This window comes from Dasypus novemcinctus, chromosome 4 (assembly GCF_030445035.2).
Source record: "Dasypus novemcinctus isolate mDasNov1 chromosome 4, mDasNov1.1.hap2, whole genome shotgun sequence".
Lineage (NCBI taxonomy): Eukaryota > Metazoa > Chordata > Mammalia > Cingulata > Dasypodidae > Dasypus > Dasypus novemcinctus.
This window is the reverse complement of record NC_080676.1, coordinates 31,639,723-31,661,694: the sequence shown is the minus strand read 5'-3', so window position 1 is coordinate 31,661,694 and position 21,972 is coordinate 31,639,723. Positions and strand designations below refer to the sequence as shown.

General features: G+C 35.7%; 1 pseudogene; it reads right to left on the bottom strand.

Annotated features, from left to right (window-relative positions):
- Positions 1–14,213: 14,213 nt before the first annotated feature.
- On the bottom strand, positions 14,214–16,438 carry LOC101445792 (leucine-rich repeat-containing protein 49-like; annotated as a pseudogene).
- Between the last annotated feature and the right edge of the window lie 5,534 nt (positions 16,439–21,972).

The window sequence follows — 21,972 nt, the reverse complement described above, 5'->3', positions numbered from 1 at the left end:
AATTCCTTGCTGAGGGTCCCATGGTGAGATAATGGGACTCCATTCCTTAATCTAAAGGTTTCTACTCCACTACTCCTTCAGATATAATTAAATTAGCCAACTTACTTTACTTTGAAATGATCATTTTTTGGTCACTTTCATTTTTTAATCTAGTGAGTGGGTGTTTTTTTTTTTTAAGGTTTTAAAGTAAACTTTTTATTGAAATGTAACACCACAGAAAAGTGCAAAAGTCTTAAATTGTACAGGTCAATGAATTTTCATCAAGTATATGTAACCAGCACCTGGATTAGAAACAGAACATAACCAAGACCCCAGATGCTCCTCCTTGTGTCCTGTCCCCCAAAACCGGCGATTATCCCAACTTCTACACTGTCAGATTGTCTATTTTGAACCTTAAATATATGGAAACATACAACATGTATACTTTTGAGTCTGGCTTCTTTCATTCAATATTATGTTTTTGAGATTCATCTATGTTGTTGCATGTAGCAATAGTTTGTTCATTCCAGTTGCTGAACATCCCATAATTTATTTATCCATCCAATTGTTGATGTACATTTGGGTTGCTTCCAGTTTAGGGCTATTATAAAGAGTGTTGCTGTAAACATTCTTGTGTAGGTGTTTTGTGAATGTATGTATGCCTTTTTGTTGGTTATATATCTAGGAGTGCAGTTGCACAGCCATGTAGCCTCACTGGTATTGGCTATATTTTCATTCAGGTAGGTTCAGTGGTGTGTTGGAGTTGGCTCATACTGATTCTTGGACACCAACTGTGAAATTTTCAGGAATTCTGTGAACAGGTTGTTAAACACAACCATTACTAAAAATTAACTTATATAAACAAATTAATTATATTTGAACAAACATAATAATGTTCAAATCCATGATCTCCTAATTATTTTATACATTTCAATATCATCTGTGCTGTTAAGTTTATTTACATCAATTCAGTTGTTTCTGTGTAGTGAAAATATTTTATAATGGCATGTTGCTTTGCATCTCTTCAGCAAGGCCTTGTTGATAATTTGAAATTGGCCAGAGTGAAGCATCGACGTCAAGGAAATTGGGAAAGGCTACAAGTTGGGAATAATTTTTAGTTTTTAAAAATTTATCTACACTTTAAAAAGTGATGGAGAAAATGTTAATAAAGCAAATTAAACTCAAAAGTGTCATGTCTATAACTATTGCTTTGTGAATAGCACAGAAAATTGTCAAGCATGGTTGTGCCCAACCTTAGGTATGGGCATACGATTTTAGCAAAAATCAACAAAAGCATTCTGTAAAAATCAATCAGCTATGTGGAACTTACATTAAAGGTATTGTATATTTTGTGATTATTTGCACATTTGTGTGACCCACACACATTTTTTCTCCAGAAAGAGTGTTTATTAAACATTTACAACCACTATAGTGCTGTCACATTGTGATTTGAATTTACTTTCTCTAATGATTGAGGAAATTGAACACATTTTCATTTGTTTATTGGTCATTAGAATTTTTCTATTTGTTAATTGCCTGTTAGGTATTTTGCCCATTTTTCTACTGTTTTTTTTCCTTTTATTTATTGATTTGTAAGAGTTCTTTACATATTCTTGATGAGTCATTTATTGCCTATCTGCATATCAAATATCTGCTCTCAGTTAGACATTTGCTTTTTCACTCTCTTTATGATGCTTTTTAATGTAGAGAAATTCTTAATTTTAAGTTAGTCCAATTAATAACCTTTTTAATGGTTAGTGCTTTTTTATGTCCTGTTTGAGAAATATTTTCTATCCCCTAGGTTCCTAAGTTTCCTTCCAGAAGTTTTGTGCTTTTACCTTCTACATTTAGGTCTACAGTTCACCTGGAATTGATTTTTGTATGTTGTTTGAGGTAGAAGCTAAAATTCATTTCTCATCCATATGGATATCCAATTGACCTATAACTTTATCAAAAGGATCATACTTTCACAATCATACTTCAGTATTCCTTTGCTCATAACCAGGGGATTTTCTATGAGTCTTACAGAACAATGTTTAATCAATGAGGCAATGGACTTAGCATTTACAATATTTTGTAGATCCAATCATCATAATAATTCATCCAGAGGAGATTTTCTTTCAATGGTTAGGGAATAATTTGTTCCACATCAAATCAACAAAGTTTATTGACTATGAATATGAGTCAGAACCTGGGTGAGCCCCTGAGGGAATATAGATAAAAATCAAAACAAAACAAAACAAAACACTAAGATCAATCCTATCCACTTAATCTCTTTATCCTTTACCCTGTTTCCAAGCATGTTGATTCTGAAAATCATAAAATAGCATTTCTTTCAACTTCTTCCTTTTCTAGACAGTTACCATTAGAGCTCTTGATAGCTTTGCAAGCTACTTCCTTTCATGAAATTACAGCAAAATTAAAGCACATTCTGATCAATGCTTACATTCAGATTACCTATTGACTAAGTCAATATTTACTCATATAGCCTTACCAGAAGAGTGGAATTTATTTGCTAATAAAGAGTGGCATATTTTTTAAAAACAGAAAACAGCGAACTTTAGTGACCATGATGATTTGGTTATTCCAGCTCCATTCAGAAAGAACATCAGAGTTATATGGGAATTAATATCTTAACTCTTATTGGTTATTTTTCAGAAAGAAAGCAAAAGCCCTCACATCACACTTTTCACAGGTGGAGCGTTTTATAAAACAATGGATAGCAGATTTGTGCTCTTCCAGTGTAATTGTAGGAGACCTCATCTCCCACTAGAGGGCATCTTTACACCATGTGGTCTTTCATAAAAATAAACTGCAAATTAGCTTTTGCGTAACGTTGTTTTGTTAAATTACCTTTTAATTCACCTGACCCCAACAAGAAAGTTGAGGAATGATCTTGGTGTTAAGAGAGTTCTTAATAAACACGAAAGCACGCACACAATCTTTTTCATGTAACCCTTCCAGTATTCCAGTATTAATGCCTGTAACTATTATGAAACTCTTCTTGGAACAAATCCAAATTCCTCTTTCCTTCGCACCCCTCCCCTCCCAAAAAAACTATCCTTTAAATTAGAGCAGCATGAATATAGTCAAAACTAAAATATTTATTATATAGTTTATTATAAACTACATAAAAATAGACTTTCCAAGCGTTACAAAAGATGGATAGATTTGACTCAATACCAAAATTAAATATTTTAATATAAATTCAAAATATAAGCAAAATTGAAATGGAAATAACAAACTAGAAAAAAATTGCCACAATTATGAGAATAGGTCAAAATCTTGATATATATAAACACCTGATTCAGAAATATAAAACACTAAATTCCTGATGAAAATAGACACAGTATGAATGAGTCATTTAATGAAAACAACTAATAAATTAATAAACCTTATTAATAATCTAGGAAACACAAAAATATTATGATACACTTTTTGAACTTACAGGTTTTTTTAAAGGTAATGAATGTTAGTGAGAGAGTAAAGAAAAGTATGAGCTTATGCACTGCAGGTGTGAGAATAAATCAGTACATTTCCAGGAAGCAATATGGTGATATACATCAAGAATCTATGTATGGATGTATCAAAATGATATGTATGTGTATCAAAATTTATACCTTTTCCCCTGAAATTTCAATCCTAAGAATCTATCTTTAAAATATTATCAGCATGGCTTTTCTGCCCTTTTTATTTGAACGCATAATTAGCACTATACTTGTTAAATGTATATCCCAGAGACTTAAATCTTTGGTCTGTTCATGTGCCAGCCCTGAATCTCAGCAGAGTTTTAACTCCTACTCTCCAGTTCAATGGACTCACCCAAGTCAACTAACACAAGGAGATGATGATGGACAACGCCCATCCCAAGGATCAGAGAGTGTCTGCAACTGCAAGCAAGATAGTCCCATCCATCTTCCCCATGGGATCTAAGCCCCCTCTCAATTAGAAGCAGAGTGGGCATCACCATTCCCAAATTCTTAAGACTGGGGAATGAACAAGGGACTAAAGTAGACTTATTATTATTCTATTACAGAGCTATTATTATGCTAGCAATGGAAGAATTTTATCATTGATATACAGGCAGTGGCCACCAGAAGTTCTGAGGAAAGGGAGAGGGAAGAATAGGGTTAATATGGGGGCATTTTCAGAATATTGGAATTGTCATGCAAAACATTGCAATGATGGATACAGGCCATTATATATTTTATCATAACCTCCAAAAATGTGCGAGATAGAGTATAAACTACAATGTAAATTATAGTCCATGGATAGTAGCAATGCTCCCAATATGTGTTCATCAGATGTAACAAATATACTACACTAATGAAGGATGTTGTTTATGTGGGAAAGTGGGGGAGGGGGGATTAAGTGCAACATATGGGAATCCCCTATATTTTTAATATAACATTTATATAATCCAAGGCTTCTTTAAAAATAACAATAATTAAAAAAAAAATTTTAAATGACCTTATCAGGCAGAGCAGGTATAGCTCAAGGGTTGAGCACCTACTTCAAATGTCCTGGGTTCAAACTCCAATACCACCTAAAGAAAAAAAACAGAAGAAAAACAAAAACAAACAAACAAAAACCATTATCAGCACAAAGAGCTCAGACCTTGGTTTCTAATGCCATTCCCTTTGAAAAAATGGCTGGGACAGGAAAGGTAGAAAGTAGGCCTGGAACATCTTGTTATGTCAATAAGTAAGAAAGTGCCAAAACCAATAATGGGGGCTTGCCACAAAAACACAGGAGTCAGCTAGAAGGGTATCCCACTGCTAAATCTGGAACAAGTTAAGCACCAACCATTGAACAAAAAATAAGACTTCATGATTCCATACTGATAAGCAGATAAATTCATAAAGAAAGAAGGGCTCTTGCTTACAGAATAATGCCATGTGCTCACTCGTAAATGTGAAAAGAGTCCTTGAATTTGAAAATCATTATTTTTCAGCCAACGCTGTAAAGATTAGTTCAGGCAGGAATCATAAATAGATGCTAAATTTAGAGGGACATTTTTTAAATGAGGAGCAGTGTATTTGCATGCTCTTGGGATGTCTTCTGCAGATTGCTTACTAGAACAAGAGAAAAAACTAGTTAATATAATGTGGCTGGAAAACTCAGACAAAACCTTGACCAGGAGGTCAAAATTAACATCACAAATGAGAGGCAGATGGTCATCATGTGCCTCCAGATGTGATTCTCTGAGAAGGACACAGCATTACTGATGTACTATTTTGGCCAGCATACGTATCTGAAAGTTATCATGAGGCACTCTTCAGCAAACCCAAAACAAGGAACTTTCTAGTTTTTTTTAAAAGGGACTATATTTTCAAAAATGTCCATTGCATTAAAGACAATGAAAGGCTTAGGAAATGTTCCATATTAAAGAAGATTACAAAGACATGACAACAAAATATGCCTGATCCTAGACTGGGTCCTGTACTGGTGAGAGAAAAAAAAATTGTTATAAAATACACTATTGGGTCAACTGACAAAATTGGAATATGAATGGTTTATTAGGAAAAAATTATATCAATGTTAAATCTACTGTAGTAGTTAACTGAAATTATTTAAGAGATTTCCCTGTTCTCAACAAATACAGCTTAAAGTATTATGGTAAATATTGTGGAAAAATAGGGTCCTGAGAGTACAAATGATAAAGCAAATGGGGCAAGATGTAATTGATAGGTAAATTTTGGTAAAGTATATGTGGGTATTCTTTGTGCTATTTTTGCAATTTTTCTGGGAATTTGAAATTATTTCCCAAAAAAGTAAAAAAACAATAAAACTCAGAGATGTTTATTGCAATCACACCTGTAATTTTAAAAGAGACAAGAGAGGAAAATTGTTAAGTAAATGTTGATGTACCCACTCAATATTATCATACAGCTGTCAAAAATTGATACTTTAAAAAATGTTTAATAAAGTGAGAAAATGTTACAAATGTGTACAATTTTTGTAAAAGCAGGAATCAAACCTACATATTTAGAATGATCACAGTTAGTTCATACATTAAATACCATTCCCTACTGGAAGTGTTTATATGTCCCAGATGCCAACAAGACAAGATCCTCATAAAATTGATTTCTACTTAATAAGAAGAAACCCAGAGTCACTCTTAATTGCTCTAAGAGTTAAGATTTTGGGTGGGGGTGGGAGGGCAGGGTGGAGGGGACTTACATTTCTCCTTGCCTTCTCTTGCTCCAAACTTTGCTTTTGATAAATTATTTCGGCCTAAGCACATTCTGCCATGGATGCTGTTTCTCTTCTCTGGCGCATGGTATGGGCATGGTCACATCTCCTTTCCCTTGACTTCCTTCTAAAACATAAAATGAAAGTGTTGTTCCCCTCATGTGTTGGGAGAAAAAGTCCCATCAACAAAGAATAACCCTTCCACATCGTTAAAAAGAAAGAAAATGGGTTTGTTATTGAGTTAGCACAACAGAGTACATGCATACAGGTAGCCTGCAAACAGCTATGAAGTCAGATTAAATTTCACGCAATTCATACAATAAAGCCGAAGAAAGAATAATGAAACTTCTCTTATCTCATCAAGAGATGAATGGTTAAATCTCAAGATAGACTCTTAGGTTAACGCCAAAGGTACATGTGTACATTTCAAGGGGATGTGAGGCTTGGGACCTTTTGGCTTCTCTGCATTGTAAGACTGGAGATGGGGCTTATCTTGGGAGAGATTTATCTATGTTCCAAAAGGTTACTCTTGGGACTAAGGCCCGCTATACCTGCAGGAAGATCCCCTCAAAGGGATAGGTGGAGGCAACAGCCCCCTTCCCCTTCACAAGCAGAGAAAAATTGCTTTTATTTACCCTTATACATGTGCATTATCTTTTCTGACATGTGGCAAACCACCAAAAGTTGAGCTTTCAATATCCCAGTTTTTGAAGTACTTTGGTCACCCCACTCAAAATTTCCCAAAGGACACCTCTATGACAGCAGGCTCTGGCCTCCTACCTTGTTTTCTCATTCCCTTTCTAACTCCACACTCCCTATTTCTCACCTTTGGACACCTTCCATTCCTAGATTCTCCCGAGAAACTTTATGTCCCCCATATTATTATGCATAGCAAATTGGTTCTCCATCCACTACCAAACTCTGGAGTATCAAAGATTTTCTACTCCCCAAACCTTTCACTGCTGTTCTTATTACAGATCCCCACTCTTTTCCTGCAGAGAAAAATTGGCTGTGAGATTTCAGCCTTTTCCCTTCTTCCTTCCCCACCCGTCTCCTTGAAGGAAAGGAAGAGAGAAGTAGAGGGCTACTGCTCAACTGCCGGTATGAATTATGCCACCTTTCTTCACTCTCCATTCCCCCACCCCCTCAGAAGGAAGAAATGGTTTTACTCAATTGTGGTTTTAAATTATTATTTTTCTCTGACTTTTCCTATTTTGCTTTTCTGTGATATTTATTTTCATTCACATTTTATCTAAAAAAACTGAGATGCAGCTCATATTTGTGATCAAGTGATAAAGTACCACATATATATCAACTTAGCAAAGGTTTGTGGTTTTATATGTCAAGAGGAGTTAAAAATATATTGTATATAGCCAGCTGAGTAGTCACTAGCTGACTAGTAAATTGGCATTGATAACCACATTCAAGATTGAATTTAAACCTACATTTGGAGTCCTAATTTTCTTAGATTTTCTCCAAAAATTGTGCATTCAAAGAGCAAAGACTAGAGCTGTTGTTCTTCAGTGTACAGTGTACACAGTGTAAAGTAATATTAGCTACTAAAAGAAATGACCATGTATAGATAAAGCTGTCTTTCTTATTGTCACCAATACAAGTGTAAAATGACTGCCTGTCACAAGCGAGGAAATGCTGTCAAAAGGCTGGAGAAATTATCAGATGTTTTGGAATAGATCATAGAATTTTCAAGGCTGAGGGAGGTTGGAATGGCTCATTTGTGCTTCATGAAGGACTCTGACTAAAATGTTCAGCATCAATCTGTCAAAAACCTCCTGCTGACTTTTAAGGGAAGCCATTTATCTTCCTTCAAAATAGAATGCCATCCAGGAATGCAACAAAAACTATGAATTTAACCAAAAAGGAAGTGCAGTCAAACCCTGAAATTGCCGCATAAGCTTAAAAATAAAGCAGTCTGAAACTGACTACAACTGTCTGCCTGAAGACTGCTGAAAAATCACACTCAGGAGCACACATTCTGGACAACGTGATGTCTTTATGATGCTCTACAGAGAATCTTCATATTCAGAATGTAAAAAAAGACCTTGACTCAGATTTCAATTGCAATCCTCAAGGGAAAAGAGGCATGTAATTCTATAGATGCAAGTATGGAAAATTAGTGGAAAAGTATTGTGTAAATGTAAAAAACTATCTACTCACTCCCCAAAAGCTGTAATGAACGCAATATGTTTTCTTACATTTTATGATATCTTAGAAAATGAAGTTTATGTAGAAGGAGAGAAGTGCCCTAAAACATTGATAGTGGTTATCTTGATGGGGTAGGGTTTTTCTCTATTTTCCAAATTTTCTGTAATGACCTTGTATTGCTTTTAAAATTTTTTAAATTATCTTTTTAAATAAATAAAATGAAATGTATTTAATATTTGTTCTTTCTGGATGAAAAAAAGCTAAATAACAGCCATTTTTCTTTTCTCCTATTCATCTCACTCTCGATTAAGCTACAATCTGAAGAAGAGAAATCATAATACTTCAGGGATGTGAGGACTGAAACCTGCCACACGGCATCAAAGAATTAAGAACCAAGAGTGTCTTCATTAATAAGACTTGACTGTTCAACAGTCTGCAATAACATGAATTTACTACTGTTGAAAATTTTTGCTCAGGAAAATGAAATTGCCAATGACTTTATTCTTTCTTTTAGGAACTTCCTGAAAGTTCTCCACTAGTAGCACGTCAGCTCATTAACTTCTGAGACTTGCTTTGAAACTCTTCCTTCAGTGTGTCTACCAGATGTAAACTATTAGGTCCCAAACTTTCCAATTTTAATCAAGCCTCAGACCCATACCCAGCCATACAACCCCCTCCCCGACTTCCCTCATTCTGCATTGAAAGATTTACCTCAAGTCATATCCTAAAAAACACCTCACAAATATCCTGCCTTTGCTCTCCCCACTCTGAAACACTGCTAAGACTTTGTGGAGGTAGCATTCTCCTCCACAGGGTAGTGTTACTACTGCTTTAGTAAGCAATAAATTAAGCTTTGTTTTATCAACAAGTTATTTTGGTGATATTTTGACCGAGCTGGCACTTGACATTTAGAAAAGTCATGAGAAGTTGCCCAGTCCTAATATCTATCAGATGTTTGTGTCCCTCTCACATTACCCCTAACAAGTGATACTTTGATTTCTACTTGAATACTTCTTGGTTCTAAGATCTCTCACTGCCTTCCAATATGTTGTCATTTGACAGTGATATTTTGGAAGTTTTCCAGTTGTTTAGCATGAGGTAATAATATGATGATAATAAATATCATTTGAGTGAGTGAATAAAAGTTTGGATGGTGCACTTCAATTTTAATTGTTATTCCTACCAGTTAGCTAAAAAAACCATGACGAACATTTCATGTATTTTTTCTTTTTCTTTGTTTTATTTATTTTGTTGCTTCATCTTTCTAAAAACATTTTGTAAGATTTTTTTGTGTGATTAATATATTCTCTGTGTAAAACATTAGGAAATTTTTTTAAAAGTAGATGAAAATTAATCATTGTAATGCAAAAGGTGTAAAGGGTTTTCTTTTAGGAGTAATGAAAATGTTCTAATATTGATTGTGGTGAATGCACAACTCTGTGAGTATACTGAAAGCCATTGACTGTACACTTTGGATGGATTGTACGGTATGTGAATACATCTCAATAAAACTGCCTTTAAGAAGGTGTAAGGCAAAAAAAGAAAGCTGGACACCAAGGCTTGGGTGAGCATCCCTGGTTAACAACACTTCACACATGTTGTGGAAGAAGTAAATGTGTCCCTGTGATTCCACCAGGTATCTTAAGGTATATTCGAGGGAACACCTGGAAACTTGTGCCTGGTTTCTCCCAGACTTCACCCTATGTGCCTTTTTCCCCTTGCCACTTTTAATCTCTTACCTTTTGCTGTAACAAACTGTAACCATGAGTATAACCACTTCTGAGACCTATTAGACCTTCTAACAAATCATCGAGTTTCAGGGTAGTCTTGGGGACCCTAGCACATGATCCAGTCTACCGGGAAAGTCTCCAGAAGATTTCTAACACTCCTCTATTCCCATTTAACAATGGCCTTGCTCTGAACTTCATTTTCTCCTATTGGATTTTTTTCATTTTTTAAAAGCCCAGTATAGCTACTGGAGAATGAGAGGCCACATGGAAACTTGTTCTCTCCACTAAAAAAGGCCCCAGGCAACTGCTAGGCATACAAGTGAGGCTATGTAGAACCTGACAGCCCTCAGCCAACCTATCAACTGATCACATACCTACAAGCTGATCCCACACAGAGCAGAGGAAAACCATCACAGCCGAGCCCTATCCAAATCATCATTTTACAGAATCAGTAGCAAATAGGTAAATGATTATTTTAAACCACTACATGGTTTGTCTTACAGCAAAAGAAAACTGAGATGCAAAAGAAAACAGTGATGTTGGCAACTTTCAAATGTTTTAGGAAAAAGTACATATATTTTGAGAGAGGTAAAGAGCAACCAAAAATGTCAAAATATTAACAAGTAGTAAATCTAGTTGAAGAGAATATGCTATTCATTGTACTATTTTTGACTTTTCATTTTTGCATTTGAATTAGTAAAATTAAAAGTTGGGGAAAACAAATTTAAAATACACAGTGTATAATGTTGGTAATTATTAAAGGCAAATAGTAGATATATGTGAGACTATAATATCAATTTTTTGCTATGGTTGACTTTTTTCACAATAAAAAGCTTAAAAATTTGCCTCAGGGTGACTACGAGATACAAAGGTAAAATTGGTTCCTAGTCCAACTCAACATTCATGCTTCTGCTGTAGTGGACTAGGCTCTATCAACTTGGTAATATTACAGGCTTTCTAGGGAATCTACTTACCCCCCAATCCTCTTCTTTATTTCTAGCAGTGCCTGTTTCACACTAAATAAACTGACAACGACAAATAATCACCTTCCAACTCTTTTGCACCTAGGACATGGACAAGTGGCCGAGTTTTGGCCAATGAGACCTGAAGGGATTTCTTCATAGAGTTTCCAAGAATGATTTTCCTCCCGGGAGAGGTGCACTAGAGAATATACCTTCCCCACTCTCTTATTCTTGTCTTTGAGCACAATTGTGTAAGGATGCAATACCTCGAATTGTGTTAGCCATCTTGTGACCATGAAGTAAAAGGCCTCATTAAGAGATGTGGACACATGAAGATAATAGAGTGGACACTTTGGAAAGTGACTAGACCCAGATGACATTTCTGAGCTGCTGAGTCATTTCTTTAAGATGACCTATAATGTGAGATAGTTTCAATTTTATTTTAATTGTTTAAATCCCTGTTAGTCAGCTAACAGCATCCTAATGGATAAGTTTATGATTAAGGACATCTATTGTCAGAACAAACATTCGAAACACTCTATGATTAGAAAATAGTTTCTCATCTCGTAGCCTTTCAACTGTGGGTAGACTAAAGTTCCACCTGAAATTTCTGAGGTGTATCATACAGAATGTTGATATATTGTGGTCTATAATCAGATACAGTTTGTAAAGAGTTTAGAGATTAGAATAGTCATATCTAATTCTTTGAAAACAAATCCTTGAAAAATACTTAAAAAAAAAAAATTTCCAGAAACAAGTAGGGCACAGATGAGGAATACACACAAATAAGAGAACTGTAAGAATAATGCAAGAACTGAGGTTGAAAATAAGACAGTGGAAAAGAAAGAAGGAGGCCCACATTGGTAAAAGTATAGTTTAAGCAGAAAGACAAGCAAATTAGAGTAGTTAATCATCTTGAACACTCTTTTCATAATTTCTATTGATTTGTCTTCAAGTGTGCTGAATTTTCTGTCATCTCCAATTTGCTTCTTTAAAGCCCACCCAGCAAATTTTTATTTCAGATATATTTTTTCATTCTAGAATTTCCATTCACTTGATTTCAGTTTCCACTTTTTGTTGTTGAGATTTCCTATTTGTTCACTCATTCCAAGCATATTTTCCTTCCTGCTCTTGAGCATAATTAAAATAGCTGTTTAAAATTTCTTGTCCTCAAAGTTCAGCATCTGGGTCATCTTAGAGTCGGTTTTCACTGATTTGTCTTTTCTTTTATGTATGAGTCATATTTTCCTGTTTCTTTGTGTAGCTAGTAATGTGGGATTGTGTCCTGGACATTGTGAATGCTACATTATAGAGACTCTGGATTTTTATTATATTCCTCTGAAAGGTGCCTATTTTTGTTGTTGCTTTAGCAGGCATTTTATTTGGGTGGTACCAAACTCCAAACTCAACTCTGTCTTCCCTTTAGTGAGTGGAAAGCGGAAATCATAATTTACTTTTTCAGCCTTAGCTGGGCTGCTTGGAGCCTATCCCATGCACATGTAGTTCAGGGGCCACGTAGAGATTTGGGCAGAGTTCATCTGCAGAATTTGGAGCTTCCCCCCTCTGATTCTTTCCTTTCCAGGATTTTCTACTTCACTTTCCAACTTTTATGATCACTCTGAACTCTGTTCTCTGGTTCTTCAAGCCAATGAAATTGTGGGTTTCTGTCAAGGTTTTAGCTACCCTCTCTGGGTCTTGTCTTCAGGCTAAAAAGTCTTTAAAAATGGGAAAGTCACCTGGTTCAAGTTTTCTTCTCCCAACTGCAGACCGCACCTCTAGCTTCTACCTGCTTCTAGTCTCTAGTGTCTTCTGTAGTAGTTTGTTGACCAAAATTTAGAGTTGTTATATTCAGGATGGTTGGTCTGATAAGAAGTACTTCACAGTTACTTCACAATTATCTTTCAAAAGACAGATGGTATATAACAAGACTAATTATTTTCAGATATTCAACCTTACTGAATGCATAATCTGAAGAGGATCAAAATTTGTAAAGAACTTGTTTAATCCTGCTTTTTTAAAACAAAATATCTTAATTATTTTCTTGAAGAACTGCTAATAATAAATGTGCTCATTTTTAATAATAGTCCAATGAAAAATATCCATAGTCAATATACCTGAAACAGATAAAACTATTAATTTTTCTTAGCTATAAAGAGAAATACTGATAATGATTTGTTATTTTACTTTTGCCTTCCACTTGTTTTGACTTGACTTATTCAGATCTTGCTCAATATTTATTCACCAATAGCAGTATGGAAAAATATGGCCATTTAATATGGTTTTTTAAAATTAATTTATTAATGTTTATTCTTTGCTCATAAAAAATAACAGACTTTTGGCTTTGAATCATGACATAAAATAAAAAGACAAATAACTGAAAATTATTGGTTGAAAGTGGGTAGAAGCAAGTCTTGCTGAACCATTAGCAGATGCTACGTGCTTTGAGCTATAGCAGGGGTGCCAATAAAAGTGAGAACTGCAAATGCAGTGCCTATTCCAAGCCTAAACCATCACTAACACTGCTTATTCCCAAAGGCTATTTGGTCATCATGTAAAGGTAATCAATCCTTCCTTTCTTCCTCTTTCTTCTTTCTTCCTGACCTTTAACTATGAGAACACTAGGTATGACACTTTGACTAGTCTTTCTAGTTTGAAGAATAGTGTTATTTTTTTAAAAAGATTTATTTATTTATTTATTTCTACCCTCTCCCTCCATTGTTTGCTCTCTGTGTCCATTTACTGTGCGTTCTTCTATGTCTGCTTGTGTTCTCATTGGGCAGCTCCAGGAACTGATCCTGGGACCTTACGGAGTGTGAGAGAGGTGATCATTCTCTTGCACCACCTCAGCTCCCTGAAGTGCTTCATCATATTATCTCTCCTCTGTGTCTCTTTTTGTTGCATCATCTTGCTGCACCAGCTTTCTGTGCAGGCCAGCACTTCTGCTCTGGGCAGCACTCCTACACAGGGCAGTACTCCATGCAGGCCAGCACTCTGCATGGGTCAGCACTCCATGTGGGCCAGTTCACCACACAGGAGGCCTTGGGCATCGAACCCTGGACCTCCTATATGGTAGACAGGAGCCCAATTGCTTGAGCCACATCTGCTTCCCCAAGAGTGTTATTTTGTTGTTATTTTAACACATGTTTATCCTACATATTGTCAATCCTTCGAAAAAATAAAACTGCTAAAATCCACTGTAACTAAAAGCCATCCATTTGTATTTTTGGTCAGTTATCTACCATAGGCAGAGCTCGATACATGAATTTTTATTGTAGATGTTAATGTCCGCAACCCTAACAAGTTTAATGAACATCTGTTGCCAAAGCTTCTGCAAAATCTTGTTTCCTTGTTGATTTCTGTGGGTTCCTTCATAAGGTCCTTTATATATGGTTTGCAAAATTTCTTTTTTTTTTATTTCCTCCAGCTCTTCATTATAAAATTCTCTTGCAGTGTAATTTAGTACAGCATGATTTGTATTTTCTCCTACAAGACTTTTACTGTCATTATTTTCTTCCTTGAGAATATCAAAATTTTTCCCTTTGATGTCTATCAGATACTAAATCCTTCTTTCTGGCATCACTCAGGGTTAAAATCAAGTACTAGAGTAACTTAGAAGATACTACATGTGCTAGGATTCCAAAGAGCCTTCCTGCCATTATCATAGAATTTGGTGTCACCTCTGTTCCATTTCTTTTCTGCATACTAAAATGGCTCAGCCTAACTAGTTCACAATATTTCCTGAGTGTAAAATTGACAATTGGATTTCTTTGAGGATCAACTGACAACTGGTCAATGCAACAGAGTTGTGCTAGGACATTAAATTATTGCTACCTTATAGGATTTGTTCCTTTGAATTTAAGGTCCAGAGAATTAGGAAACCTAATGTTCAATTTTGGAAGCACTTGGACAATTTCATCAAATTCTATGAAAGTGAAGGAAACTGTTATGACCATTCCTGCTGTTTGAACACTCAAGTTCCAATCCAGAGATTCCATTGCTCCTGGTCAATACAGGGAAAGTGTATTTCCATCCACTTCCACAAGGTGTGTGGCTGTGACAGATAAACCTTGTAAAGAATTGGTGAGTCCTGCGTCCTGAGACACTGCTTCCATGCAGAGCTGGTGCCTCTATTGGTCTGAGAGGGGTTCTGTCTGCCAAGGGCAGTCAGAATCTTTTCTATCTTGATTTACAGCAATATTGGATACACAATATTTTTGCAAATCCCACTTCCAAGTTTCATTGTTCATTGTTAACCATTTCTTCTCCTTAAGCAAAGATTGTTTATGACTTTCCTGCTTCTTTTCTTCATCTTTTTTAGCAACAACAAATGCCATATGTCTTTCTTCTTTGCACGATTCTCTTCATATCTCGCTGGTGAAGTAGCATCATATTTTGAAGGATAGTGTGTTTGTAAAAAGACTCTTAAGCTATTGGATTTCCATCAGAAGTGATGTCTGAAATTGAAGTAGAGTCAGCAAGGCAGGAAACACTCTCAAAAGAAGATATATTGTTGAAGCTGAGAAACAGATGTTGGAGGCAGGGCAAATTATCTACATATCTCAGAAAAGTGATTTGATTATGTCACAGGTTCAGTTAGTGAGTCAAACCTATTAAGATTATCATTCTAAAAGGTTCCTGGCAAGATTTAAAACTCTCAAATCACATAAAAATTGACATTTTTGATTTCAGTAATCTGATTTCCATGAAGGTCCAAGACATCTAAGATTTTCAGATTCTCCAGTTTTGAGATTCTTTTAATTCTGCTCTTCCCCAACAGAAGGACACAGAGGGATCTCAGAGTAGAAAGCCCTCTAATTTATTCAATCTGATTATTGTATAAATCCAAGAATATTAGCTTCTGCAGATTAGAAATATTTCAGATCTTAGTTTTAAAATTGTGTTGAAAGTTAATCCAACGAAGGTGTTCTTCCCCCATCAATGATAAAATACAGTTCAGCATTTGCATTTCTAGGGTAAACCTGTCTGAGTAAAGAATTTTCTCTTCAGAGGACCATTGGAGAATGGGAAATGATGGCACTGATGAGCTCACCAAATTAATATTATCACCAAATATATTCATGCCAGCACTATGACAGCCATGCCAGGTTCTGGACTTTGAAGTTATCTGAACGGAAGAATCTCCAAATGCTGATTAGGAGCTCATGGAAGTTTCCATTTCCAGCCCACATAGTTCTGTCACATCTGTTGTAGCTAAGACACATGGTGATTTATTACCAGGTGAAGGACTTATTGCTCTTTATCTCCTTGCCTACTGGAGTAGTTTCTTTCAAGGTCATGTTGTAAGAGCCAACCAAGGAATGATGATGTTTCTTTATTTAGCTTGAATTGAATTTTGTTTTTTTCAGGAAGTGATGATGTCTGAATAACCAGATGAAGCCCACAATTCATGTTGTTTGCAGCCCAGCCAGAACCAGAGCAGTATTTCTAAGGAATCAGGGCAGGAGATACTCCAGGATCTGTGAGGTTGACCTTTGAGGTGATGCTACACTAGAGAATCCTTCATGAGTTTTAAAAATAAACCTCATAAAGTGAGTAATGAATGGAACCATTCTCCTTGGTATTTTAATTAAGAAAGTGTGTTTTTCCAGGTCAGAATTTCGGATGTAATAAATCTTACCCTACAGGCAAATCAGGAAAACAAAGTATTCTATTTTACTCTTTAGAAAGCAAGAAATTAAAAGGATCTGATATAGTAGTTATAAGAAGAACAATATATATGGAAGATATAGGGAAAGTGAACTAAACTGGAAAAGACTAAAGATGTTATTTTCTCCTATTTTCCAACTATTCAAAAGGTATCCCCTGCTATATAATTATGCATTTATGGCATAAAATGTGGTTAAAGGACAATAATCACATTTTACATGAGCTGTCATGCTGAATAAAATAATAAACATTGTGAAAGTGAAGAAAAGAGTAAAGGTTAAAAGTAGAGCGCATTTGTCTTGGACTCTTTAAATTGCTGACAAAGCTGATGTGGTGGCAACAGACCCCCAATTTTCCTGGCCCCTTATTATGATAAAGAAGTAGTACTCATCTGACAGATGACCCTCTCTGCATTGGCTTCCATTTGTTGTTTTTGCAGCTGGTCAAACAACCTTGTCTTAATATAGGTCACTGTGCAGCCATAGGGAAGTGATTATAAACACAAGGGAAATGTCTTTCTTGGAAATTTTACCTCTTATGAATGCAAACTCTTGATGAGAAGACTTTAAACACTACATCCATCAGATAATTCCATGTCAGTACAGGCCTTTTAATAGAAACCATGCAGAGGTTACTCAGCATCTGGAATAGTGCAGAACATGAGCTTTTGCAATTTCTTCCAATAGATTCAGGCTTTGTCCATAAAAAAAGAATTTTTCAGGCCATACAATCAGCTTTTCTCTCATCTCTTTATACCTGGGAAATGTGCCTAGCTCATAGATATGTTGTTTTTGATCTGCAAGTATTATTAAACACTGAACCAATATTTTTAAATGTGGAGAGTTTTCTCTTTTAAAAAGTAAACACAGGGGAACAGATATCTCTCAAGCAATTGGTGCCTGCCTCCCACACGGGAGGTCCCAGGTTTGGTTCCTGGTGCTTCCTAAAGAAAACAAGCAGACAATGCCACCAACAGATGCCACAGATGTCATAGATGCTGCAACCAGCAGACACCACAGACACAGCAACCAGTAGGTGCCAAAACCACCACAACCAGTAAATGCCACAACCAGAAGAAGCTGCAACCAGCAGATGCTGCAACCACTGCAACAAGAAGATGCCACAACCAGCAGGTGCCACAACCAGCAGAAGAAGCAACCAGCATGGAGTGGAAGTGGTTCGAGCAGTTGGGCACTTGCCTCCCACATTGTAGGTCCCAGGTTTGGTTCCCAGGGCCTCCTAAGAAGGCTAGCAGACAATGAGCAGACAGATGAGGGAGCCGTCTTGGTGGTGGTAGGGATAATAAATAATTTACAAAGTAAATAATTTTAAAAACACAAAAAATCAGACTTCCAGGAAGATGGCATTAGAATAGTAAGCAGTACTCAATGCTCTCAGAAAAACAATGGAAGAAGGGCAAAAAGTTGTCTGAGGGACCTGCTTTGAGGTTCTTCAAATCAAGAGAGTGCTGTGCACCCTTAGGTGAGGGACAGAGAGACAAAGAAGCCAAAATGAAAGCCATGAGTTACTAAGCTCCACAGCCAGGAATGGCACCCATCCCACACCCTCAAAGATAAAACCCAAGGTTCACCGCAGCCGACTGAGAAAGGAACAGATGCCTTCCTCCCTGAGAAGAGAGAAGGTACACAGAGAGTAGAGAGTGGTTTCTCTTCAGTGAATTTGGACAGCAGAAACTGCTTTGAAACTTGGCCTTGGTCAGACCAGAATCTTGGGCAGGTGGAGGCTGAAAGAGTCACCTCTGTGGATATATTTGCTGAAAAGCACCATCAACTGGCCAGACGGGAAAATGCAAGGAGAAAAATTGATTTTAGGTGTCTCTTATCCTAAACATCTGAGGGCAAATCAGCATCCCTAAACTTATTTTGATAGCTTAAGCTGGGCAATTTAAAAGACTTAGAGTAAGTTGAACTAAAAATCAAAGAGTCATGAATCAAAACCACTAGACAACAGAGTTCACCAACATATTCAGATGCCTGGACAGCAGCAAAAATTTAAAAGCTATACTACAAAATAGGAAGATACAGCTCAGCCAAAGGAACAAACTAAAATACTGAAGAGACACAGGATTTAAGACAACTAATCAATGATAATCAAATAATTCTAAATCAATAGAAGAACTTAAGGAAAATATGCCTAAAGAGATAAAGGATATTAAGGTGACCCTGGGTGAACATAAAGAATAATTTGAAAGACTGCAAAGAAAAGTAACAGAGTTTATGGGAATGTAAGGCACAATGGATAAGATTAAAAATATATTAGATACATATAATGGCAGATTTGAATTGATGGAAGACAAAATTAGGGAAATCAAAGACAAAGTATCTGACTTGACAGGAGAACAGAAAGAGCAAAGAATGGAAAAAATGAAACAAGTTCTCAGAGAAATGAATGACAATGTGAAATGTACAAACATAAGCATTATCAGTGTCCCAGGAGGGAAAATAAATGGAAAGGGGGCAGAAAGAATATTTGAGAAATAATGACCAAAAACTTCCCAACCATTATGAAAGGTATAAATATCAATATCTAAGAAGGACAATGCACCCCAAACAGAATAAATCCAAATAGACCTACTCCAAGTCACCTAGTATTCAAAATAACAAATGCCAGAAATAAAGAGAGGATTCTGAAATCAGCAAGAGAAAAGCAACATCACATGTAAAGGAACCTTAATAAGACTAAGTGCTGATCTCTCATTAGAAAATATGAAGGTAGAAGAAACTGGTATGGTGCATTTAAGGTAATAAAAGAGAAAAACTGCCAGCCAAGAATTCTGTTACTGGCAAACTTGTCCTTCAGAAATGATGGTGAGTTTAAGGCCTTCACAGACAAACAAAAACTGAGAGAATATGTTACCAAAAGACCAGATTTATAAGAGATACTAAGGGAGTGCTACAACCTGAAAGGAAAAAACAAGGGTAAGAGACTTGGAGAAGAGTGTAGAAATGAAGATCATAAGTAAGAGTAACTAAAAGGATGAAAAGACAGAAAATAGTAAAATTTGACAATGGAAAACCAAAGGAAAAATGGATGAAGCAAGTAATGCCTTTACAGTAATGGCATTGATCATTAATGGGTTAAATCCCCCAATCAAAAGACATAGACTGACAGAATAGATAAAAAAATATGAACCATCTATATGCTGCCTATAAAAGACTCATCTCAGACATGAGGAAACATAAACAGGTTGAAAGTAAAAGGTGGGAAAATGTATTCCATGCAAATATAATCAAGAAAGACCTGCAATAGTGATACTAATATCTGACAAAATAGAATTTAAATGCAAAACTATTATAAGAGATGAGGAAGGCCATTGTATTTTAATAAATGGGGTAATTCACCAAGAAGAAATAGCTATAATAAATATTTATGCATCTATCCTGGGTGCCCCAAGATACATGAGACACACAATAGCAAAACTGAACAGAGAAATAGATGTCTCTACAATAATAGTTAGAGACTTCAATACAACACTCTCAGTATTGGCTAGAACATCTGGAAGAGAATAAATAAAGGAACAGCTTAAATAATATGATAAATGAACTAGACCTAACCAGTATTTATAGAGCATTACACCTCAAAACAACAGGATGTACATTCTTTTCAAGTGCTCAAGGACCCTAATCTAGGATAGACCATATGTTGGGTCACAACAGGTCTCAATAAATGTAAAAAGGTTGATATTACACAAAACACTTTCTCTTATCATAATTGAATGAAGGTGGAAATCAATGATGGATGGAAAAAAGGAAAAGTCACAAATATAAGGAGATTAAACAGCACACTTTTAAATAATCAGTGGGTCAAAGAAGAAATTGCAAGAGAAATCAGTAAATGTATTGAGATGAATGAAAATGAGAACACAACATATCAGTCCTATGGAATACAGCAAAGGCAGCATGACAGGGAAATTTATAGTCCTTACTGCTTACATTAAAAAAGAATAAACAGCAAAAATTGAAGATCTAACTGCACACCTGGAGGAACTAGATAAGAACAGCAAATTAATTCCAAACTGAGACAAAGGAGGAAAATAATAAAGATCAGAGCAAAAATAAATGAAATTGGGAACAAAAAACAATAGAATCAACAAAACCAAAAGTTGGTTCTTCAAGAAGTTCAACAAATCCTTAGCTAGACTGACAATAAAAGAGAGAAGATTTAAATAAATAAGCTCACAAATGAGCGGGGGCATTACCACTGACTCCACAGAAATAAAAGAGATCATAAGAGGATACTATGATATAATAGAAAAATTCCTAGGAACATGCGAAAAATCTATACTGACCCTATAAGAAGTACATGGCCTCAACAAACCAATCACAAGTTAAGAGATTGACACAGTCATCAAAAACCTCCCAAAGATGAAAAGCCTGGGACCGGATGGCTTCACAGGTGAATTCTACCAGTCATTCAAAAAAGATATAATACCAATATTGCTCAAGCTCCTCTAAAAAATGGAGTAGTTTTCTAGAAGATTGCTGCCACTCATTTTATGAAGCCAACGTCACCTTAATACCAAAACCAGAAAAAGATATTATGAAAAAGAAAATTACAGCTCAATTTCTCTAATGAATACATATGCAAAAATCCTCAACAAAATGTTCCAAAAGAACATTACAAGAATTATACACCACAATCAAGTGGGCTTCATCCCAGGTATGCAAGTATTGTTCAACACACAAAAAAAAGAATTAGTATAATAAGTCACATTAATAAATTGAAGAAAAATCATCATTCTCTCAATGGATGTAAAAAATACATGTGACAAAATATAGCATCCTTTTTTGATAAAACACTCCATAAGATAGGAATAGAAGGAAGCTTTCTCAACATGGTAAAGTGCATATATGAAAATCCCACAGCTAGCATTGTACTCGGTGGTGAAAGACTGAAAGATTTCCCACTGAGTTTGGGAACAAGACAAGGATACCCATTGTCATCAGTGTTATTCAGTATTGTGCCAGAAGTTCTAGCCAGGGTAATTATGCTAGATAAAGAAATAAAGGCACCCAAATAGGAAAGGAAGAAGTAAAACTGTTGTGATTAGCAGATCATATGATCCCATATCTAGAAAATCCTGAAAAAATCAACAACAAAGCTACTGGGAGTAATAAACAAGTTCAGCAAAGTGGCAGGATACAAGATTAGTACACAAAACTCAGTAACGTTTCTATACACTACTAATGAGCAATCTAAGGAAGAAGTCAGAAAAAAATTCCATTTATAATAATGACTAAAAGAATAAAATATTT